General features: G+C 42.8%; 1 long non-coding RNA gene across 1 annotated transcript; it reads left to right on the plus strand.

The window, feature by feature from the left end:
- Positions 1 to 2,668: 2,668 nt before the first annotated feature.
- LOC135904572 (uncharacterized) lies at positions 2,669 to 25,646 on the plus strand. Its single transcript, XR_011513389.1, has 2 exons — positions 2,669 to 3,155; positions 25,545 to 25,646. It is a non-coding gene; the product is annotated as an uncharacterized lncRNA (long non-coding RNA).
- Positions 25,647 to 26,123: the final 477 nt, after the last annotated feature.

The raw sequence follows: 26,123 nt of genomic DNA on the forward strand, positions 1-26,123 counted from the left end.
CTGGGGAAAGGGAAAGGGCGACGGAAAGATGAAAAGAAGAGAAAGTCCACTGGAGATATCAGTCGGTCACTCAGTCCGAATCACAGGCGCTCACTCAATCCGGTCGCTTTCAAATATCGCAGCAGCGCTTTTGTGGCCTTTTGTAGCTGCGATATGCGAGGCCATGGTCCCGAGATCTTCTTCAAGGTGAATGGCTTCCCATCCAGCTGATTTAGAGCTGTGCAGAGGTCTTGCCTTTCGTTTTCATAAGATGGGCAGTAGCACAGTAGGTGTTCTATGGTTTCCTCGACACCGCAGGCATTGCACTCGGCGCTATCAGACATTCCAATCAGAGATGCATAAGCATTTGTGAATGCGACTCCCAAACGTAAGCGGCACAGCACTGTTTCCTCATTTCGCGGAAGACCTGGTAACAGCCGCAGTTGCATAGAGGGATCGAGGGAATGCAAGTGATGGAGCAAAAAGCAAAGTGCTTTAGCTGCCATTCCATCTTAACAAAGTGGAATGGTTGCTCGGGCTTGCGATTCTCGTTTTCGTAGCGCATCGAGGGAACGTTCTTCGTTGGTGGTTGTTTCGCGCCGGCGCCGTTTACATTTTTGTTGCTGTTCCCTTTGGCGCTTCTACGCATATTGTTCCTCGGGTGCAAGCAGTATACGTGTCGGCCCCCTCGATAACGCAGTTGTTTTTAGCGCTGGTACCTCTCTTGCTAATAATACTGCGATAACCTTGACGCCATGCTATTTTTCACGGCGAGCGTTCTAATTTGTTCCGCGTTTTGACATTTGCGCCACCGCACTGCGCCCATAAGTGATCACAAACAAAGAAAATAATGAAACCTATTGTGTATGGGTTTGTTAGAAATGGCTAAGTCCGTTTCCGTTGCCGGACTCCGAAAAAAACTACGGAACGTTAGTCATATACAGCTTTCGCGACAAAACACCCAAGTACCGTGCAATGTGTGTATGTTCAAAAACCCCAGGTGGTCAAAATTTATCCACTTCATGGTTATGCCTCACAACCATGATGGTGCTTCAGCCCATACCCTAGAACTTGAGTCATTGTTAATGAAGGATTCCTATATGTACGATGCAGCACAGAAAGGAAACTTGTTTCTGCCTAAAATATTAGTTTTTCCTTCCTTGTATGACAAGCCAGCCTTTCAATGTTAAAGTATATTATGCTACGCGTATATATTCGCAAGAGCAGTGAAGGTTTGTTAGTCCCGCGTGCAGCCTGTATTGTTTAGTTGCTAGGGAACATGCGGCCACGGCGACCGGGATTTCATTCAGCAGTGTAGGGCTGAAAAGCGCAATGACAAAACCAACGTGTCAGCATGACGTACCTGTTTTTAAATGTTGCTAGTTCAGGCTTTGTCCTTCGGAGAGCAGTACCACTGAATTTTCTTTGAATTTGGTGTCGAAAGCCACCACCCCGTTCCAAAGGGAACACTTATACCGTCCCTCCATCCGTCCGTCTATCCGTCCGTCCGTCCGTCCTTTCGCATCGGCGCTAAAGTAAACCCTAAGTACAAAAGAAGTAATAAAAACACGGACGCAAGATTATCTTTTGAATGCCTTGGCTTTCCATATGCACGGAAATCGTTTGAATTTGTGTTCGTGACCGCATGGTAACATAGCAGAATAGCACATAACATGTGGCCTTTCTTTCTTCAGGACCGTAAGTGTGCTTTTTTTTGTTTTTCTGGCTGTCTCTTAGCTACAGGCATTCTGTAAAGTATTACGCGATGGCAGCAATCAGAAACACAGTCAGAAACTATCTTTAAGGCGTAGCTTCTAACGCAAGAACTATGCATTCACATTTGTGTTCGCAACCACTCGGTAACATCGCGCGTTAGGGATTCGAATATTCGGAATGTTTTTAAAAAGTTCCTGTTTGGCTCGCCCTTCTCTGAATCAATGCACTCCATTTTTTAATAAGTCTAGCACTCTCTTGGAGCTTATCTCGACTTCGAGTGACTGTCTAACCGTTTTCGGATCCCGGCCCTGAATATAGCGCAGTGTAACACAGTCTTACCAGGCCCGTACGTGGCAGACAACCTGTACTAATTCAACCACCACTTCCTCAAGCGCTAGCTCAGAACCCCGAGTAGCGTCTGCACACTAAGTAAATATTCCATCCAGCCATACTCCACCCTTAAATTCAATTACACCAGCCATAACACATAATGCAAGTTAGTAGCACAAGTAAACACCTCTGAAAGCATTCCAACGCATCCTGCGATAGCAACCAGGAGTGATTCTTCATACATTTTCGTAGTTTAAGGCCGAAGCTAGGCACTAACTGCCATGGGTACGCGTTCACCACATGTCTAGTGACAGTGATGAGCATAGACGAAACGCTAACATAGCAATCGCTTGTTTTTTCTGAAATAAATGGATTCGTTCTCGTACCATAATTTACAATTGGTTTAGCATGTGAAACTGCTTTAGTATGCGTTTGTAGGCTTGGCCAGACTGAGTAGTTCATACGCACGCATATATTCTGTTGTGACTGTCACAAACATGTTGATTCCGGCTCTTTATTCCCCTCTGTCATTCCTTGTTCACGCCAGAAAGCTGACGAGGCCATCGCTTTAGTGTCCCGTTCAAATTTTTACGGTATATTTTTTGTGGTGCAGTGTACCGCCTATTCCTGCTTCGCTTGCTGAAGACGACATTACGTACTCGAAATACATGGCACGAAAGAGACCAATGCGAAAGGTGAAGTCGCCAACAGTTTTCAATGCGCCAATTTAAACTCATTTCGCTACCATGAAAAGTGATAAATATTCCGGGACAACAACCTACAGTGCCTCAAAAGCTATTGGGTTCGAGAACACGGCACCGTTCGAGGGGCACGGCACCGCATCTGAGATGACGAATTCACCCAAGCTGCTCTTGCAGGCTACCGGTTCCTAGGGCATTTGCTGTGGCCTGCTGAGTTCATGTCCACCGGAGTTTGGATTCCTGCTTCTGCCATGGCCACATGCCGCGTCACCGGCACCTGTTTCAGATGGATTCAGCTACCGCGTGTGGCAACAAGGCACTGCTACTCTCTGCACTACCGGCGGCGGTTATAAAAGCCATCGAGACATCGGCGGCTTCGGGCACGGCACCACATCTGAGATGACGAATTCACCCAAGCTTCTCTTGCAGGTTAGTTACCTCTCCTGTGCTTCTTGTGTGAAGACCAGCGATTACTGCTTGTTAAAGGGGTCGTGCTCTGTAGAGCTGCCAGATGTACTGAAACGAGCGCTGGCTACTTCATCTGATTTATGCTGTCTATTGCTGGAATCGTTGCTCATCCTTTGTGGTGATGTTGAGCCCAATCCTGGTCCGATGACCAAGTCTGAGGCTGAGGCTTTTGCTGGCGTCGTAGATAGGATTTCTAAACTAGAGGAAGGACATGCAGCACTCGTTGCTGAACTCAAAAGCGCTAGGAAGGGGGAGACTGTTGCGCTAAAGAAGTAACCAAGCTAGAGCAAGGCAATGCTCTACTACATGCTGAACTTAAAAGTACTAAATACCAGCTAGCAGCCGCTAAGAGCGAAATCGAACTTCTTAACGCAAGGGTAACGCCACTAGAAGCAAGCGCTCCGTCAGAGCGCTCGGCCGCTTCAGTCATGGGAGCCGATCTTCTGCATGGTGTTTCTAATCAGCTAGTAACAATCACCTCTAGGTGCGATGACACGGAAAACAGGCTGCGATGATGTAACTTGCTTTTCTTTGGCATTCAAGATGACCCAACCGAGGATTGGGCAGCATCACAGATGAAAATAATAAAGTTTTGCGCAGAAAAGCTAGACATAAACATAGCTGGCGCACAGTTGAAACGTGTACGTCGAGTAGGCAAATACAATGCAGACAAGCACCGGCCCCTCATAGCAAAGTTCACATTTTTTAAGGACAAAGAAGAGGTACTTGCAGCTGCACGTATGCTTAAAGGCTCATCATTTTTCATACGCGAAGACTTTTCGTTTACCACTCGCCGAGCCAGAAGAAAACTGATAAAATTTGCGAAGACGCAAAACAAGCCGTATAGGTTATCTGTTGGTAGGCTGCGTATTGGTACAACATATGTCTATGATATTGCAACACAAAAATGTTGTGCGGTCGAATAGATAGCATGAGAGGCGCACGTGCACTCACGACCGTCAAGAATCGAGATCTTCTCCCATTATAACACCGATATCACTATCATGTACTAACATCCGAAGCCTAATATCAAAGCATGAAATGGTTTCATCCTTTCTTGAAGTTGCCGATTCTGATATATATATATATATATATATATATATATAGATTCTGATTCCGAGACCTGGCTGCATCCAGATGTTTCTGATAATGAATTTTTTTTTCTCGCCCGCACTGACAAAATTTACCGGCATGACCGCCTTGACAGGCGAGATGGTGGCGTCATTCTTGCCATTAAAAAAATCATTACATCTTATTACGGTAACTCAGACTCGAATCTCGAGATCGTTTCGGCCGCCTGTCTAACCCGTTCTACAAAGGTACTCATTGGTGCCTGTTATCGTCCTCCCGACTCACTTCAAACCTTTGCCACCGACCTTTGTAACAGTATTACTACTGCAATTAAGGCCTGCTCAGCGGATATAATTTATCTATTAGGATATTCTAAATTTCCACACATCGACTGGGCAAAGCTAACCTCTACCTGTCGAATGTCATTAGATTTCATTAATTTAACCCTAGACTTCAACTTCTCCCAGATTGTCAACCAACCCACTCGCGGTCCCAACATATTAGATTTAGTACTGACAACCAACCCTGAAACAGTTCAGCAAATAACATACTTGGATGGTTTTGGCGACCATAATCTACTCCAATTAACCCTTAATATTCCGTTACCATATACGGGTATAGTAAAAAAAAACGATTCGAAACTATAACAGGGGTGACTATACTACCATTAATGGTGACCTAGATCTTTTTTTCAACAATGCACTTCTCCCTTCCTTTTACAGTAGAATGGTCGAGGAAAAATGGGTACTCTTTCGAGACAAACTACAGTCGTTAGTAAACCAGTAAATCCTATTAATCAAAACATCCAATGGTAAATCGAACCCATGGTTCACCTGTTTTCTTCGCCGTCTTCGAAACAAAAAGAAACGCTTATACACTAGTGCTAAACGATTTAACACCCCATCGGCTTGGGAAAATACAATCAATGTTTAAAAAACTACAGTTCCGCATTATCCACGGCTAAAGATAAATATTTTTCACATGCCCTTCCATCTCTTCTCAAATCCAACCCTAGAAATTTCTGGCAAATTATCTCTCCGAACCGCGACAGTAATCACATTTTTTTACACGATAGCGACCATGTGCCCCTTCCAGACAATGAGTGTCCTTCATGCTTCAACACATATTTTTCATCTATATTTAGTACTGAAGATCACTCCACCCTACCTGACGTTCCCGATTTAGACTATCAGTACATGACATCCATCGACATTACTATCGACGGCATTATATCTCTTTTAAACAATCTTAAGCTATCTAATTCTTGTGGCGTCAGGGTGCACCGCGCATCTGTATTACGGTTGACGCTGCATCATCACAAGCGCGGTAATATCTAACTTAGAACACCTGCGTAACTGTATATTTCCCAACTCAGGTGTTTCTTTGCGACCTAAAGTGCTTATCAATTAAGAAATTAGTTTGTAGATGGCGCATCGTCATTTGAAAATGAGATTTTCAGCCTGAGCACAAGATTGCTTCTTCGAAACTATCACGAATGCTTGGTATACATACCGTCAGTGATGCCGAACCTGTTCTTGTCTTTGCCATTGTATCAAAATTTAGACGCGCTTAGAACAACATTTCTGTATTTCTTCATAAGACGTGGGTTTCGTCCATAAGGCCATTGTTAAGCGATATTATTCATCCATAAGGCCATCATTAAGCGATATTACGGTCGTCTGAAAGAATATCCTACTGGCTCCTTTAAGTTTGCAGGTTTGTTATTGTACAGTCTACTCGAGGCTTCCATGCATGTTCTTGTCGCAACCCAATCTAAATATTACGTTATACCGCAGGTAATTTCAACTCCTCTCAATGAACCGGCATTGGGATATAGTATCATCAAAAGAAAAGCGTGCGCGTAGAGGTTACCACTCTATTCTACACAGCGCGCACTCTGGTATCGTGAGCTCCGGAAATATCAGGGGAGGGTAGCATTGTCTGCCGTTTCCAAAATCTTAGACGTGCCGGAGAAGCCTAACAAAGTGAATCCTCGAACACGTTGGCCGGCGGCTCAACGCGCCCTTTTAAAGCTCTCGATAGGAAAAAAACACTGATGAGTGCCTTAATGAAATTTGTCTTTCTCGCCTCCTTTTCCTCCATTGAAGCAACGTGCTCGCATTGCCCTGAAGGCGTTGTGTAAGCTGCGATAGGGCATCAGACGTAAAGTTCAGCTGCTTTACGCTAACCCAATTTGCGGAGGCGTCTGTTGGTTCCCTTGCCCTCCGCCGTCTGGTGCGGTGAGGCGAAAGTGCGGAACCGCTCGATTGTATTACTCTGAACGTACGCAGCTCTCCTCGTAAATCACGGACAGTGGTTCACCGACCACTTGCGGGTCAATAGCATGAACCGTGTTGCCGTTCTTTTGCACTTGGAACAGCAGATTCACCAAACTTCATTTGCGTCGTTATCCCGGCATGTTTTCTTTTTTAATTTTTGTTCTATGTTATTGTCAAACTCGCTTGAATGCACGTTGAATGCCATGCGTTTCAAATAGGAAGAAACTTTGAGGCCAATATAGAGAGAACAGTCTTTGCGCAGACGGCGACGTTAAGCGTTAAGGGCTGATATTGTTGGCGTGCGTACCTGTCTGTAGACAAGTACTTCACCAAGGCTTCAGATTATCGATGTTAAGGGACAAGATGTCAACAGCGAAATGGTCGACGGAGACAATGTATTCGGTAAAATGTGAGTGGGAGCCGTAATTAGGACGTGATTAGAGCGTATCACGTGAACGAGCCCACCTGACCAAAATAGTGGGCGACGCGGAACCATCTCCAGCGTGCATATATTAGGTACTAGTGTGCGTATATCACCGGAGTAGTCTCGGTAGCTTCAGAGGGGGAAAAATGAAAATTGAAGGAGAGGGCAAGCGCATGTTTTCCAGCACGAGGATAATAATCATGTCTTCTGCATGATCATGGATTAGGGGGAAAGTCTAGCTCGGTGGTACTCATAAAAGTACTTGAAAACAGAGAAATTGCTTTTCTCGGCAACCACAGGACCAGCTTTAATTACGTTTCTTGCCTTCCGAATAAAAAGACCAAGCCTAGCAACTGGAACTATCAAATTTTCAAATATTGCAATGAATACTTTCTTTTTATTCCTTGAAATGTGCAAAAGAAATGAATACGCGTATAAAGCGTACAACTTCGTAATTCAGCAATAAAAAGCAATGCGACGCAAAGAAGAGGAATAAATATAGCTCCCGAGGCTGATCAGGCACAAGAGCGGCTATTGTGGAACCCTTTTACAGCCTCAAGGACATCGTCAGCCGCGATCCCTGATGCCGGTGAGCGGCTCGACGGCACCAAGCGCTGTCATTCAACTGCCATCATGGCGGAGGGGCAAGGCAGCAGCGGAGATGTGCAAGCATGGCAAGGGCCGCCGTTGCCGCAGCATGGCTTCGGAACTGACGGGCCTATGAGCTAGCATGAAGCCTCGAGGGTTTTCTACATTTGACCACCAACACTCGTCCTGGAAGTGAAGAGGAAAGCTGAGAGCATGTCTAACAAAGCAAGCTGTGCGAAAAAGGTGAGAGAGGAAGATCCGATCGACGACGTGAATGAGAAGACATCGATGTACTCCTTTAGCGAAGAAGAGATTGAACTTGATGAGGAGGTAAATTCCTTCAATCTTGTGACATATAAAAAAATGGAGGTTCGAGGGAATTCCCTTGGTATTCCGACCAATTCAAGAAATGAGAACGCTTTGGAAAGTAAATCGAAATGCTTTAGCCTCAGAAATCGTTGCGCAAGCAAAAAAGAAAGTAGATTCTTTCCGAGTGAGCAAAGACAGAAGTTTTTGAGTCACTGTGGCTCCACTAACCTTAGCGAAGAGTTTGTTCTCATGTGTGCAGGTGGCTGGCTTACTACCAAAGCCATTTATTCCGGAGCCAAGCATACGAAATGTTGGCTAAATCAGAAACGTACGTCTAGAATACAGTCAAGAACAATTAACAGAATATTTAAGAGAGGCATGAGTGACATCAGCTAGATGCCGGACTCGTTACATTCGTCAAGCAGGTGGCATCGTAGAATCGCGCCCTCTGAGAAGTGTAATTTTGCAATTCCGCTATGACTGACCAATCGTTGAGCTAGTGCACCTCGGTTCACTTGCCATCCCGTCGAAGAATATCTGGGGCGAGCCAGATGCTTCTGCAATTGCCAGAGATTTAGCCACTAAGCGAAAAACTGCCGAGGAACAAGGGTCTGCAAAATGTGTGCAGAAGACCACCACCACAAAGACTGCAAGTCTATAAGAGAACATAAGTGCGCGAATTGCAATGGGCCCCACACTGCATCATTTTCTGGATGCCCGCAGAACAAAGCGGCCTGTCTTGAACACCAACACCACATTATTTATGGTAGAACACAACAGCGCCGTGCACCGCAACCAAACATGAATACGATGAACCCAGTGCAACCACCTCGACCACTTCTATGCAATATGCAAAAGTCGCAAGGCGACCACAGCACAAAGGGCAATGTTTTCGGACATCACCAAGACAATGTCAAGCTCGCCATGAAATTCCGGAGGGATCTCGTCAGAAGAGCAGCCACAAAGCTAACATGTGACAGAATACGAGCTAACCGCAACGAGTAAGTGTAGCGAAACAGACGATCACGTCTGCGTCTATTGCTAAACTTGTCATACCAATGTTGTTTTGGGATATAAAAGCCATACATGACGCGATTCTACAGGCTAATAACCTCCCGGAGGTAAAGGCCGTACTGTCGATGGAACAAATTATATTGCAAAACACTACATCCGCCACTGCGCAGGCGGGGAATGAATAATTGCTATTATAATATCGCCGTATTCCAGTGGAACGCGAATAGTCTTAACTCTAAGTGTGCAGCTTTTAGAAAACCGGTGGCTCAATTCTCCTTTCCAGTGTTCTGTATTACAGAGGCCGATGTAGGCAACGTTTTTTGATTAGATAACCACGTTGTTTATACGTCCTCTCAATCTTCAGACTACGCAGAGCGATGATCTGTGTTCGAAGAGATCTGCCGTCAGCGTTATTAGTTGCCGCAGCGTGAGACATCCCTTAAAACGTACCATGTGAAGTTTACAATGGCCGGGTAAATATCGCTATAGTCGGTGTTTTTCTGCAGCCCTCTACAAATATTTCACTTTCCTCACTCATGGGCCTCTTTCAGAAAAAAAGAAAAGATGTTATATTTTGCGGAAAGTTCAATGCACACCATGTCATGTGGGGAAGCGCCCACTGTGACCGTCGAGCAAATGACTTAGATCAGGCAATTCAGAAGAGTGGTAGATGTTTGTTGAATAACGACTCAGTTACATTCCTATGGGGTTTTAATTACTCCAGCTACCTGGACCTCACGCTTTGCTCAAACGATATTGCATGTGGAGCAACATGGAGAACAGACATTGAAAGAAGAGGGAGTGATCATTCTCCTATTTTAATACAGAATTGTAGGCGGCCATTTTCCACTTATTGGCGCTCTGAAAAGGTAACAAATCTGTAGCCATTTCGATATCACATTAGAAGTCAAGCAGTGAAGTATTATTGCTCATAGAAAACAAACCTTTGTTCAAAGCTTGGTTTCCGAAGGTTACGCTGGTGTAGACTCTGAATACGAAAGCGTCAGAACCATACACCGCACAAGTGAAAGAAAATACCGATGAATAGATCTTATTGAAGATTACCGAGAATGACAAAATATGTATGATCGTATGGGTCGGCAGCTGGAGCGCCTAAGTACAAATCGCTAGCAGGAATTCTGCACTTCACTTAGTCCCCTTACACCTGAATCAAAATTATGGAATGATCTGCGCGCTTTGAAGGGGCCGATAACGCACCAACAGCCATTCAGAGCTCTAGCTTTAGTGCAGAAAGTATTGGGAACGACCGTCGCAAACGAGTTCTGTCAGCCTATTACACGCCCAAGTACAGCAGTAAACAAACCTGAATACAGCCACCCTATCGAAGAAGTCAAAGCAACGGCCAGTTTTTCTACCAATAGCCATCATTATGACCTAAATCAGCCGTTTTCATTAGAAGAAATAAAGAACGGACTTGTATCGTGCCGCCAGAGGACAGCGGCTGCACCTGATGGAGTCACATATGCGGCAGTGAAAAACCTGGCTCCTGTGTCCACAACAACTTTGTTAAAATTACTCAGCGATGCGCGAATACTGGAAGGTCTTCCTCCTTCCTGAAAGATTGCGCGAGTCGTTTTGATACTGAAACCGGGTAAAACTTCTTTAGAGCTTGATTCTTGCCGGGCTGTCAGTCTAACAAGTTGCCTATGTAAATTTATGGAAAAGCTTATAAACGCTGGCTTCAGTGGTCGACAGAATGCACCAACGCACTGCTCGAACATGGTGATCTTCCGCATGTGCCAATGTGCGATGGATGCTATTTTAGATTTCGTTACATGCGTACTTGGGAGTGGAGAAGTATGGGAGAGGCCTTTGCCCTGCAGTGGGCGTAACCAGGCTGCTGCTGCTGCTGATGATGATGATGACATGCGTACTTCATGAGAGCACCTGTAGAAGAATCACCATTGCAGTGTTTCTAGACATGAAGCGAGCATTGGACAGAGTCAGCCACACTAATGACAATATGGGTTAATTCAGTTAGGAATAGTTGGCCGAACACTGCGATGTATTGTGGATTTTTAAGATACAGGGAAATATTTATTGAAACGGCTGATGGAGAAAGCACATATCAAAAAGTGAATCAAGGCGTTCCACAAGGTAGTGTACTTAGTAAATTTCTATTTACCTGTGTTAAGGCTGAATTACCCCATATCCTGCCTGTTACCATGAATTGTTGACTATATGCAGGCGAATTGTGCACATGGGCATCTGACTCGAGTACTCAAGCCCTTCAACAGAGCTCCAAGCTGGCCTAGCACTAATTATTGTTTTTTTGGAAAGCAGAGATATTATTTCACATGAGAAAACTGCTGTACTTCTCTTACAAAAAAGTGTCTCACGAGATTTCAGTTCCTGCTAGAATCTCAGCATCTCCAACTTGTGCGGCAACACAAGTTCTAAGGTATTATCATAGACAGGCGGCTATCATGGGCTTCCCAAATAAAAGCATTAGAGGAGAAAGTCAACTACCTAATCAACATTCTTCGTCGATTTACTGGAGTGAGATGGGGTAGTTCAACCGCTTCTTTATTACGCATTCACTCGGTAATCATTAGACAAAGAATAGCATACTCTGCTCCTATGCTGCATTGAATATCTTGTAACCTAGAGGAAAGAATGCAAACATTGCTGGCCAAAAGCCTTCGCATATGTCTTGGTGTTCCTCGTGCATCTTCCAGGGTTAGGTACACTTTTCATGCGCTAAGATCTACAGAAACTTGCCATCACTTTTTTTTTTTTAGTTTGGCTACACCACACGCTTACATCCATTATGCCAGGACCTTCAGGATAGAACCGCTGCACGCATAGATGAAGAAATACGGTGACACAAACACTTATTGCATTCTTACGAATACTGGCCTACTTGCGCAACTCATCCCCTATGGCAACTAGCAATTCCGAAAATAGTCACTTCAAATCGTGGAGTAGGCCGCAAACATGATATGCCCGTAGTTGCGATAAAGCAATTAAATTGATCATATCTTTACACCACGTACGTAGATCGCGTTCACGTGCATAGGGATGGATCAGAAACCAAGCTCTACATCTTCGTTTTATACATCTGCATACCAAGAGAAAAGAGCTTATCAGTTTTGCAAATTTACAATGTCCACAACGACAGAACTTTCCGCAATACTTTCTGCTTTACGTTACGTATGTCAGCAGTCAGAACTATCTCGCTGGGTAATTCTGAGTGACTCACAAGCCTCATTGCTGTGCTTAAATGGAATCAGCTTAAGAAAAGCAAACAGCCCATTCACATATGAAATACAGAAGACATACGCCATAGCGAAAGATCTACAACATGACATAACTTTCCAGTTTATTCCAAGTCACTGCGAAATCATAGTAAATGTAACAGCTGATCATACGGCACATGCAGCACATCGAGAGATTGAATTCTCACTACTTCCTCTAGCGGCGAGTGATGCGGGATGTCTATTGAATAATCTATGGAGTTGATTGTCCAAGGAAACTTGGTTCATAAATGATGCGCTGAACTCTCACTTATATAATATGGATCCTGGAATAGAATTCAATATTGCGTTTAACATTAGTCGATCTGTTAAAGAAACAGTTCATAGGCGTCGGCTAGGCACTGTCTATACTAAAAGCTTCTGGTATAGCATAAGAAAAGTTAATAATGCTACATACTCATGTGAAGAGGCTGAATAAGACAGAACATTTTCTTCTACACTGTAAAAATCAGGATGCTCCCCGCGAGAACCTTTCGAAAAAGCTACATGGCTTGGATAGCTGGCCCCTATCCTTAGGAAAAATTCTAGGTCAACAGAAAAACTTTGAAACATCGCTACGCGCGCCTTATTACAACGTTTGCAGGAATCAAAAATATTACAAAATTACTAAGTCGTGCAATAGTTATTGCTCAATTGTTATTATTAACAGGAACCCTTAATTGCATCTTCATTATGTCTTCGTGTTCATGTGGCATGTGCATTTGTTGTATTGAGAGTGCCAGTGCCCAACATCTGTGTGAACAACTTGGTTCTGTGAACATTTATGCTCTGTGAACTCATGTGTCGCGCGTGAACACTTCAGTTTTGTGAGTATTTATGCTATGTAAACCTTTCTGTTGCGCGAACATTTATTTATGTTGCAGTACTGAGATTTCGTATGTCAATTTTTTTGTTCATCTGTAATACATTTTATTAGTTGAGTTTTTTTATTGTTGGCAACTTTCCAATGATAACTATCATTTAAGAGAAGAGGAATAGCCGGCGCCACGCATAGGCACCAACCTCTCAATAATTACATAACCTAAAAAGAAGGGATGTCTCAATTTCGTAATCCGCACATAGATATACGTCTAGAGTGGACAAAATAGATTATTATACACCGCTATCAAATATGCTTAAACTTTTAAGTAGAACTTGCGCAAACGTTCGTCAAACACTGAAAACCAGCTTACTTTAGCTATACATTCAAATATTATGTTTGTCCATTTTAAATTCTTTAATAGGGGCTGTGTACAAATAAGCGATATATATTTTCTTTGCAGAGCTACGGATTTGTAAACATCACGCCTCTATTTCTTCTAAACTTACAAATTTCAGCAATTTTAGCAAACAATTCACGGTAATGAATGAAAATACTGGTTCTTATGGTTACAAGAATTTAACTCTTGCGTGCAAAAGCAACAAATTTCATTCGAATCGGTGAGCCCGTTCCGTCGTCAGAGTATTTCTGCGCTTCGCAGGTGTATACAGAAATCTGAGGTGGCCCCAAGCTAAAGTTTCTTCAGTCTGATTTTAGATGAGCGCCAATTTAAAGGACAAGTACCGCGTTTATGTCTTAAGTGGGCATATCACTCCAAAACGACAGATAATTGCCGCGTTGTTCAAGTGCTCTCACTCACTTTCATTTTCGACACGCTGCATAGATGCCAGAAATATGTTGTTTTAGGGCATTTATGTTTGATCGCTTCATTTCAAGAGCCATTACACGAAATATATTCTGCGGCATATCAAATTGTACACCAAATGCTGGAGGTGTGAATTGAGGTAAATCAAAACTAATTCAACAGAACGCATATTTTAGAACATTGTGACGATCTTTTAAGTACCCTCAACGCAGACCAGAACTTCGAGCTACCCAAGAACAACGAATGTAGACAAGCAATTCAGCGTGATTAAATCACTTGCAATCGGCAGCTGTGGCAATGGCCACGTTGACGAGCACTCAAGAGCACGAATTGTTCTATCGGTCTGTAGCATGCTCATTCATCCGCAACAGCTGCGAATGGTGCTGTTTCGTGGCTGATAACGTCTGATGCATTTTCGGTGAGGAATCTGTCGCCTTTCTGGCAGGCTATAGGCAACGGCGTGGAAGATAGACAACATGAAGCTACCCGCATAGAAACTGTGCTTTTGAAGAGTGCCTACTTTTACTCCAGCATGATATTTTTGAGGCGTTAGATTTTGTTAGCTCGGTGCTCAGTTTCGCGTCGTTGGCGCCGATCGGAGACGCAAACTTTCCCAGTGTACTAGAACGGGGTTTCATTGGTGAAAGCTTGTGCGTCCTACCAATGGGAGAAGAAAGTTTGGTCACGGGGACTCAAATTCTTCACCTAATGTCATGTTGACCTAAAGTAACTGTTATTTTGAGCACCACCATATGCCCTCCGCGTATCACTGGCGGCAGAAAGAACGCCTGCGTCTAGATGCGAGCCACTCCTAAAGGCATACCAATGAACATCCCTGCAGTTTGAGGCCGCAGTATAGTAGAATCTCATAGAAGAGGCAGGACCCTTAACCACCTAAGAGATTCAGAAAGATCGAAATCAGGAGCGGAAATGACTAGCCCCCCAAGACAGTTATGCCTTGCGTGGTAGGGAGGCAGCATCAAGGCGATATACGGGATATGACTCATCGCTTCGAGCCACAGAAGCAGTGACGGACCTGCCCTTCTAGCGACAAAAATACAAGCAGACCTCTTAGGCCCCACTAACCCATGCTTCGAGCTGAAGAGGCATAAGCGAGACACTGGAACTGAAAAGCGAACGTGGCAATCGGGACAGGGGCTGTAACTAAGGCATTCAGCGAAATATTTAGCTACAACTGCTAGTTGTGCAATCGTTTGTGGCTCAAGAACGACGTTCACAGCCATGGCTCCGGCCCTCCCGAAACAACTCGCATTGGAGCCTCCCGACAGCGACATATCGAAGTTTAGCTTGTGCTCCTCTTGTCACCAAACGCCAAGTTCCTCATCTGTCCTCAACCAATGGCGACAAGTATCCGCCCAAGCCTCCTCACCAGCCTCCACTTAGCGACAGGTGAGAGACTGACTTCTCCCTGGGCATGCAGTCGGGACGCCTAATGTACACCGAAGGCTAATATGGCTTCAAAAGACAAATCGTATACGTATCTGCCAATCTGGACACGATTATCACTTAGTTGCCTCGAAGCATCGAACACAAAAGGTCTATGCACGCACCCATCAAGAAGCGCATGGTGTAGAAGTCCTAATATGCCACCAGGGTAGTAAAAAAATAGGGACTTCAACCATGGCTCGTGTTTGTCGGTGACAGCATCGTTTACCAATACTACTTCAAGCTAGCCGAAATTACGGCTACGCACATTAGCGATCATAAGGCCGTCATCACTACGTTGAGATAAAAAAGGTGACAAAATTGAACGTTTCTGCATAGTATTCCCTTCTCTTCCTCCACAGCCTAATGTTTAAACATTCACGTTACACACTCGTGACCATCCTGTGATTATTTTGCTCGAACATTCCAGGTTACTTTTGCTCTACGATTGAAAGAAGCGATAGGAAGATATTGAGGTTGAACAGCGCAAATATAACAAGGACACGAGGAAACAAATATCCCAGTGTGACATCTGTAATTGTACATTAGTAATTGCTGATACTTATCCATTTCCTCACGCATACCTCTTCCAGCAGCTACTGAGCAGCGAAACGTCTGACGCCTGTTTTGTTCTTCCATTTCCGCTGCATAATGGCATTTTCGCTGCCGGGTGCCAGGCGAATATCTTCATCTACAGCAAAGTCAACTAAACTTGTTGCACGTGTTTTGCAGAACACTTTTTAAGATCACACGTTGGCATTACGGTGGTAATGCTGATGTGGTGGAAACAATACATGAAAGCTAAAAAAAAACGGTATATCTCCTCATGGACTCATTGACGAGTATGACGAGTATTGTATTTTTTTTTTTCTTAGCCTGGTCAGAGTGGCACTGGTCAGTCATATCTTCTTTGGTTCATTTATTCTTTGGTTTCTGTATTCATTCATGATTTTGTTCGTTACGTTGAACAACAAATAATTGAACTTGCTTGAGTGAACTCCTTGGAAAAGGTTGAACAATGGGCAACAGAATAACTTCTGCGACCGCCACAGGCTGTGCTATTAACGGAGCCATCAGGTTAGATTAAAACAAAATGAAAATCAGCTGAATATGTACAAGAAACAATCTACAATACGGACTAGGAAATTCTTGGAATATATTGCTCTAGCTTTGACGGTGAAATATCCTGCGGTATGTTGTATATCTAGTAGACGGCAGAATAACTACGTAAATATGAATTTTATTATAGATAAATAAAATCTCTCATGAACTTTCTATTGTGTTAGCATTCTCCAAGTAGGTTTCACAAAAATAAGTTTCACGAGAAGTACAGTCAAGCACGCAAAGTATTTTGAGTTTGCAAAGAAGGCGTGTGAGATATAAACCGATATTTGCAGCAGTATCCAGCTACTGCTTATATAAAAAAAACAAAAAAAATGTTAAATTCTAAAGTACTTGCAGAATTAGCAAAGTAGAATGGAAGGAAAGAAACACAGAAAGAAAGCTGCGAGACGAATTAAGAGTTCCGGTTTGTTACCGTCTCTGGGTAAAAGCATAGAAACAAAGCTTGCACATTGGTAAAGATTAATAAATGACTCATTGTAATAAAGCTTTCATGCTATTTTACATGTCTACGTAGTACGTAGGCCAATAATTCTAGAGACCCTGAGGGAAGGTTACGAATTGATGTAGCTTTTGTTACCTCTCTCAAATTCCAAAGGGTGTCATCGGTTTTCTGGAAAGGTTCGAAAACTGTGGTGAAGCGAAAGTGCTCCAGGTTTTCTGTCAAAGCCCAGGAAGTGCCACAATCTCAATATATAAATGTGCGAAAGGATTCAAAAATACACTGCCTGTATGAGGGCCGCGTAACCTTATCGAAGCGAACTTAAACTGCATATCCAGCTACGAACCACACTCCATATACTATGTTCCACGCAAGGCCAAGCATTACCGCTTTCGGCGAAAACGTTCCGCCCGAAACGCAAATGTCGTTCATTCCCGCGCCAACCTGTAGTCACTTTCGACGCCCTTATGGGGAGACGTCGTGGGCCATTTCACTATCGTGACTGCCCATCAGCGTACAGTAATCATTGCCATATCACTCAACCATCGGTTATTGCACGAACGCACCATCATTCGTGATAGACCTCTGGTGCCGAGACGAAGGGAATGGAGAGGGTGCTTGAAATGATTATTTAGGGAAGACAAAGAAATAAAACACTGCTGTCAGCGATTCAAACATTTCTTACAGACAACAATGATGCACTGGTGGCTGTTTGAGTCCAAGCTGTTTTCATCTCGCGATGCTTTCAGAACTCGTAATAAATGTGCGCTTGACGTGGCACGTGGCAGTAAATTCAATGGTTTTCTTTTTCTTTGCTGGGAGGCACAGCCCTAGAAACTTTGGTAGTGACAGCCGTGCAATTATGAAGCACCATAAAAAATGCTTCCGATGGCAAGCTGGTACTGTCGAGTGGTCGTAGCTTTGAAATCGCGTTCCACGCCTGGGCACTGAATCACATTCTCCCGCCTCATTTGTGCTGATGCCTCGTAATGTGTGGGGCTGTTAGCATTTGTCATTCTAGGATGCTGTTAACTTTATATTTTTTGCTTTTCCGCATTCTCAATCAGCGCTGAGCTTCTAAACAGATTTTTTCACCATCCATTTCCCTATATTTAGTTCATTTTGTGCGTCTCTTCCTTCTCCGTCGAGACAGCTGTCATTCACAGCTGTCACCATTACATACGTGCTCCACACACAGGCTTCCATTGCTTCCACCGGTGACTTCAATATACAATGTCGTTCTTGTTTGTCGAAGCTTAAGCGCATTTTGTACTCCTTTAAAATTACAGCCTGAGTTCACTTTCCTGCGCTTTCATGACCATACGAAGTGTATCCGGCAAGAAAATATCTTTCAGGACGGCGAAACTTAACCAGTTATTTTATTCGAAGAATCTACTTGGCTTGTTCGGTTTCCATGGAGGGCTCGTTAGCGTCGCTGGAGTACTGAGCCAGTGGTTCTTTGAGACAAACTTTATTATGTACATGTTTCTTTGCCACAAATGTTCTTAGGAGCATTTCAGTGCACTTCCTATTATTCTCCTGTTTGCATCATTCAAATCACTGCTTCAGATACTGATTCGGCGCTTCCCATAGATCTGTATATTCAAACTGTTTTTTCTTGATGATAGACTCCAAACAGCTATGGTCTGTTTCTTTAGCTTCATGTGTGTTATTTCTGTTGGGCTGTCACCCTCATATTAGGCAAAGCGCCTTTCGAGAACAACGTGTCAATGTCATTAAGGTATTTCTACTGCTTTATATGAGTGAGGACAACATATCGTGAATATGAGATTCCGGCTAAATGTATTCGGCCTACAATAAATATGATGAAGCAAGCGCCATTTGTCAATTTAGAGCAGCAACACAGGGCGAGGAACCTAAAATTTGGCAAGCGATTCGTTTTTCAGAGAAACAGGGCCAGAGGAGAGATATCGATGCAAGATCGCAAGCTACAGTGGCTTCACACACGTGATGTAAAACAAATCAAATGTTCACCTGTGGTTGGTACTGTGCAAACTCCAAGCCTGTCCAAACTCTACCTGTGCAAACTCCAAGCGAAGCTATTGGTGGTTAGGGGTGAAGTACACTTCCAGTTTTTAATGCGTACGCATTGTTTTGCGATTGCCTCAGCGCCGTCATGAGAAAAGTTTAATGTCGTGTATCTGTACAAAAATGCGTAATTTGCAAAACTAACAAGCTTAATCGTTGTAGTGGTGTAAACGTAGATTATTAGTAGCTTTATCAGCCGTAATGAACATTTTAAATAAAAAAATAAGCTTAGAACAAAATACCCATAAATAGGGGTCCTTCGAAAATACATAAGGAAGCTTATAGTAGGGGTGGAAAAACATGAAATTTTGGGTTGGCTCAACTTGAAATTTAGAGGTGAGTCAAAGGAAATTTGGGGGTGGGGGAACTTGAAATGCGAGATGGGCGAAATGAAATTTGGGGGCGGGCCAATTTGAAATTTGGCCATGGGCCACATTAAATTTCGGCTTGGGCGAACTGAAATTTGGGGGTGCGCCAACTTCATATTTGATCGTGGGCCAGCTTAAATGTGGGCTTGAGCCAACTTGAAAGTTGGGGGTGGGCTAATTGAAGTTGGGTGGTGAGGTAAATTTAAACATGACTGGAATAACTGAAATTTGGGGGCTCGCTTACGCATACTTAGACAACTCCAGTGAAGTTTTTGCATGCTTCTTAACTAGTGCTCTTTCCCTATTGCTTTAGAAGTCTCAGTAGAATATATTTTCTTTTCTGTTTGTTCAATATGCTTATATCCGATTTGATTTGCATATTGAAATAGAAAACTAACTTTTTTAGTGGGAGGAAGGCGTATCTATATGAATGCGCCCTCATTAAAGGGCTAAGTTACAAGTTCTCCTTTTGAGCATGGCGATAAGTTCAAGCGTACTTTTAAATTTTATTACATTAGCAACAACCACTCGACTAATGTCTGGCTGGGACAGCTTCTATTGCACTCAATTTGACCTCGCACCTCTTTCCCTACGCTCACGAGTAAAGAGCAGCGTGCTCAGCAAAGCAAAACAAAAGAAAATAAAAGAAAGACTACGAGATAAGCATTTTATAAGATAAACAGTTTATCAGATAAACATTTTATGAAAGGCAAAAGAAATAGCTAGAAGAAAGTTTTAACAGGAATCACGGCCGATGGCTATTCAAACAGTGAAGAAAGCAGCGGTGCGGCTGTCTGTGGGCGTAAGTTTCGTTTCAAGTGATTGGGCGCTTTGTGGAAGGATGTTAGCTTAAGACATCTAATTAGGATTGTGACCTCAAAGATTTCCAGATTGCCGCCATCAGAGTGTCAAAGAAGAAAAAACAGAAGCAAAAGAAATATATGCGTGAAGGGGCACTGACCTCTCTGTTTACTTGCGTGCGGCGAGGAACCTGCAGTCTCTTTCCGTTCGGATTCACTTGGAATAGCACAGCGGCAGTGTAGACGCTGGTCGGCAAAATTCTCAGTATTTTCGATATTTACGATAATAAAAGGATGTATATCCAGCGCTTGCACCATGTTTAACATCGAAGTATATGGAACAATCACTAGTCATGGAAGCGCTGAATATGCACCTATCAATTTCTTTTGCACTTATATCAAGTGTATCTGTCGGTATTCCGTGTGTTTGAATGCCTTTTTCCGAGTTCTTCGCCACACGAAAGAAGTTCTTTTGATGCATGGAATGAATATTTTCCCCTTGTTGGTGCTTTTGAGAGGCGTGACTTAAAAAAAAGCTGCTGTAGGCGCTGGGAAATGACGCAAACAAAATTTCCTCACATAAAGCGAATTATGAAACAAAATATGCATTAAAAAAAGAACGGAAACGTTACCCTAGATATGTTTTTGCTGAGAATAAAACTAATATCTGCCTGAACTCCCGGGCAAAGCTAGTGCATAGAATGTTCGCATCTGGACTTCGCCTTCCTTGCGCTTACAAACAGATGTCTTGTGCTTCTTGAGAATGTTACGGGCAAGACGTGCCGATTAGCCACCTTACTCCCCCGCCTTCTCCTATGCTCTTTATTCGTTAGCTATCAACTCGCGCTTTCCAAAGAGTAACAGAACTCTTAGGTCCACAAGTTATGAACTTTCACAGAAGTTCAAAGTAAAGGAGTTGTCACATTTTCAGTATAACGCGAACACAGTACTCTTTTCAATGTAGTTGTGTATAAAAGCGTATAACGAGGAGATATATTTTAAAAACTTAAAGACTTTGCTTCATGAACCGCTGCAGTAGCAAGCTTCAGAATAAACAGTGCCGGCTTTTTAAAAGCCCTCTCACCATTTTCGCGATGTTCAAGTTTGAAAATAGTGTATGCACGTGATTTTTCGAACCGTTTATTTAAAGTCTTATTTTTTTCGACTTCATTAGCTTGTGCGTCTAAATATAAACACTTTTCTTGAAGGAAGTTAGCTTTCGAAACTTCAACATTGTCACCTCATAATTTGTGTTGTAGCCATCCCTAATTTCATATAGATTAAACATGGCATTCCTTATCTGGTTATATAGCTGCAATATGGTGCAGCTATTTGATATCGCACCCAATAACAACTACACTATTTTCTCCTCCCATGTATTAGCAAAGACACTATGTTTCGTTATGTAAAAGAGAAGGAAGTTTTTTTAGCCCGTTGTTGCAGTTTTGGATGTAACTTTCGTTTAACCTACATCTGCTGCAGAGGTGCGCATGACGTCACAATCGCCGCATTTGGGCTTATATAATGTCTAAGCTCGAACGCAAATCATGTACCCTTATTGCAAGCTTAGCCCTGATGCGTCTCTAATCATCCCCGTCAGCAAAGTCTTTCAGGAATAGCAAGGGCAGTTGAGTATTGTAAAAAAAAAAAACAGGAATAAGCTACTCTGAACTACCTACCAATCACAAAGAGAAAATTGACATCATCAGACATACCGGGTGTTTCCGCGTACACTTTCAAATTATTATTTTTTAATTACTTGTTGCAGATAGCGCAATTCTAGTCAACCAGGTGGCCTACTCGGAGAGGTGGGCGTTACTTTTACAGAAAATTGAAATGCTTAATGTGGTAATTAAGAATCATTAATTCTTTAACCAGTTACCTAATGGCACATATCTTGGCACCTCAAGATTGGCGTAGAGCAATTGTGGTACCAATTTTCAAGGGCGGCAATAGAACAATGTTGAGCAATTATAGGCCTGTGTCACTTACATCAGTGTGTTGTAAAATATTTGAACATATAGTGGCAAAATACATCAGACAATTTCTGGAACAAAATGACTTATTATGTCTGTTTCAGCATGGATTCCGCAGTGGCCTTTCAACTGTAACGCAGTTGATCGAAACGATTCATGATTTCTGTGTTGCTATAGATGCCTGTGTACAAGTCGATGTTATATGCATAGATTTTGCGAAGGCTTTTGACAAAGTTTCACACCGTAAACTGCTCTTCAAGCTTCGCAATGTCGGTCTTAGTGCGGATGTTCTCGATTGGATAGGAGCGTATTTAACTGATCGCCAACAAGCAGTCAGAGTGGCAGATACCATTTCAGGAAATCGTGAGGTGTATTCGGGCGTGCCGCAGGGTTCCATACTAGGGCCACTACTTTTTCTGCTATACATTGATGATATTTCAGCAGTTGGCCAATCACCTGTAAAAATTAAGCTTTTCGCAGATGACTGCCTAATTTATTGTCCGGTAACATGCAGGGAAGATCAATTTAAACTCAACCAGTGCCTTCAAAACTTAAGCTCATGGTGTCAAAAGTGGGGTATGGAAATTAATTTAAAACAAACCACTTACACACACATAACAAAAAGAAAGGAAGTGATCTCGTTCACATATAATATTGCTGATAATATACTGGTAAAAGTATGTAGCTTCAAGTATTTGGGTATAACCATAACAGATAAATTGAACTGGCATCCTCATGTTGAAAATATTTGTCAATCAACATACAGGAAGTTGCGCTACTTGCAAAGGAAATTACGCCAGGCGACGAAAGAAGTCAAGTTGATTGCATACAAGACATATATCCGTCCGAGCCTAGAATACGCTGGTGCTGTGTGGAGCCCCCATCAAAAGGTTTTAAAACATAAACTAGAACGAATTCAAAGAATGTCAGTTCGCTTTATCTGCTCTAAATATCGACGACGTGACTCGGTAACTGAAATGTTAAAAATATGTAACTTGGAACCACTGGAATCAAGAAGGCAGAAGCAGCGATTGAAATTGCTTTTTCAAATACTACACGCAGATGTGAAAATAAACAAGGATGATTATCTGACGCTCTTTCACAAAAGGTTACCACGAACAACACGCAGTACATTCGTGCAACCAATGATAGCTCGAACAGACTTATTCCGCTTTTCTTTCTTTCCTGACGTTATTAAAATGTGGAATGAATTACCGAATGATGTGGTACAAAAAAATTCTATAAGTCATTTTGTGGTTGGCCTTGATAAGTATTTCGCTCACGCTGTATAGCTGATATTTGTTCCTTGCATGTAGCTGTGTTTTTTTTTTCTACAAATGTTCTATGTATACAAATGTTCTCTTACAATTCTCCAATGTTTGTTCTATGTTCTATGTACAATGCAATTACTGACCCTCCCTGTAATGACCCTCAAGTGAGGGTTAACAGTATGACTAAATAAATAAATAAATAAATATCGCAGCATCGTTTGGATCACACCATTTACAAGATATTCGTCATGAAACTTGCGGTAAATATGCACTCTCGTTCCACTTAATTTCTTAACAAAACGCCGTTTTCTGCACTGAAGCACAATAGTATCTTCAACGCAACTGCATTTCTCCGCAATTTCGGAATTAAAATCTGGAAACTGGTGTAATCCTGACGAGTCGTTCCAAGTAGATCCGCTTGGCGAACTCTCTGGCTAGAATTTGTAAATTCCGATAGCGCCAAAAAGTTATTAGTTCAAAACTTAATTACTCAATTTTTGCTATTTTATCAGTCATGCGGTTCAATTTTTTTTTGCAAGTAATGTCCGCCTCTACGAGTGTCTGGTTGTGCTATCTGCCTCAGGCAATTAAAAAAAAAATTTAAGTGGCCGATGTATATGGCCACTCGATGTGGCCGATGTATATAAATAAGACTGCAGAATACCCTTTCTCTCAGTTGCAAATGGGACCCCCTCGGAAGATTAAGACGGCTTTGAAACGAGAAAAGAGATGACCCGAAACCATGGACTCTTCTTAATCTGTAAATAAAAACACCGAAACATTGCAGATACCACGTGCTGTGCTCCGAGACCTAGTTCTCCAAAATTAAGTAAAGAAGGAAAAAAGGAAGGAAGGAAAAAGTGGAGAAGGCAGGGAGGTTAACCAGTTTGACGCAACCGGTTGGCTACCCTACACATGGGAGCGGGATGGGGGGAGTGAAACGGGGATGAAAGATGTGGAGGAGAGAGAGAGAGAGAGCACATATCAGCACACACATCATCAGTTAGAGTCCGTCACAAGAAAAGAAGAAAGGATGCATGGAAAAGCAGGGAGGTCAACCAGAAATAGTTCCGATTGGCTACCCTGTAGGGGGGGGGGGGGGAGTAGAGGGAAAAAAGACAGAGAGTAGAAGGGGAAGAGGGAGCGAAAAGCACGAACAAATCGCGTAAACTATATAACGGCAGGGAGCGGCGTTCTCAAAGTCTATCGTGAAGGCCCCTAGCCAGCAGGGACCTTAGTAACGTGAGTAAGGCCTTTAGCACAGATGTTCTTGGGGAGCACTGACCTAAAGCTTTTAGTTCTCATAGTGGACGATTGCTTCGACTTTCTGCACTCACTATATTGCGGGAAGGCACAGATAATATGTGCGGGCGTCTCATCGCGGTTGCATGTGTCGCACGTGGAACTGTTGGCCATTCCAATAAGAAAAGCGTATGAGTTCGTACATGCAACGCCTAGCCACAGAGGGTACAACATGGTCTGTTCACGTCGTGGTAACCCAGGCGGTATGTGAATCCGTACGGCCGGAGTCAACGAACGTAAACGACAGGTTGTGAAAACGTTCGAGTCCCACAGGGGCATAGTACATTCACCGGACATAAATGGCAGCCCAGCCGAAGCGTCTGTTCGTGAAAGCGGAATCAAGAGACGTTGACCACTTTCATGTGCAGATCGGGCGGCTTCGTCGGCGTGGTCATTCCCGCTGATGCTGCAGTTTCCTAGAAGCCACTGAAGTATTGTGTCGTGTCCCTTGTAATGGCTGCGATGATATACCTGTCGAATTTCTGATGGAAGGTTTTGATTGGGTCCATGGCATATTGGGCTTTGTATGCACTGAAAGGCTTCCTTGGAATCACTAAAGGCGGCCCATTGTTGCGATGTTCCGCACCCGCAAGTTCCGCACCCAACGAGGTGGTAACACTTGAAGTTTTTAACTTGATTTCTTTGGATTTTCCCGGGATGATGACTGCAGCAGCACAGCTGTTGGGTTTGACCGAGCCTTGTTTGTAGACCTGTTGCCGCAATCTGCACGTTGTAAATGTGATGCAAAGATGCTTACTTCAAAGCTTGCAACGGCGTGCCAGCTTTCTTTTTGATGCCCATGAAAGACTAAGAAAGCTTCGACTGCACGAAGCGATGTGTTCTGCCTTATCATTACAGTTGTTTTTGTACTTCAGCCACATTTACATTATTTGTCTGTGTTAGCATTTTTATATACTATATATATAGGATCAACATTCAGTTAACCTCCCTGCTTTTTTCTTATGACTTCTGTCTCTCTCTTTCAGGATGTATTTCATATTTTTGCTTCTAATGGAAAGCTGACGCCGAGCGCTTGGATATTCATGGCACTGTGACACAGATAGAAAATCTATTTATAATTGGATGAAGAGGACACTCTTTTTCGTTGGCCGCTCTTTACATCTTGTGGTGGCAGATTGAATAAACATTATTCGCGCCATGAGATTTGCTACCAAAAGGGCACACATCATCAGATGGGTTATTGTCTGTGATGTTTAAGAAGGCGCTAGAGGCATTATCGGTCTATTATTTGCATTACGACGCTTACTGGCTATCTTACTAGATATATAAAATCTTATTATTTATCTTTTTTGTTCAAATAAATCCCGCACAGCGAATACGCATAATTGTTGTGGGCTTCATAAAACAGTCTCAAACAAGGCAGCAGAGTTCCAGTTGCTCGGCGAAAATTTCCATTACTATTTGGCCCCAGATAATAATAATAATAATAATAATAATAATAATAATAATTATTATTATTATTATTATTATTATTATTATTATTATTATTATTATTATTATTATTATTATTATTATTATTATTATTATTATTGTCATCTTACAAT

This window comes from Dermacentor albipictus, chromosome 1 (assembly GCF_038994185.2).
Source record: "Dermacentor albipictus isolate Rhodes 1998 colony chromosome 1, USDA_Dalb.pri_finalv2, whole genome shotgun sequence".
Lineage (NCBI taxonomy): Eukaryota > Metazoa > Arthropoda > Arachnida > Ixodida > Ixodidae > Dermacentor > Dermacentor albipictus.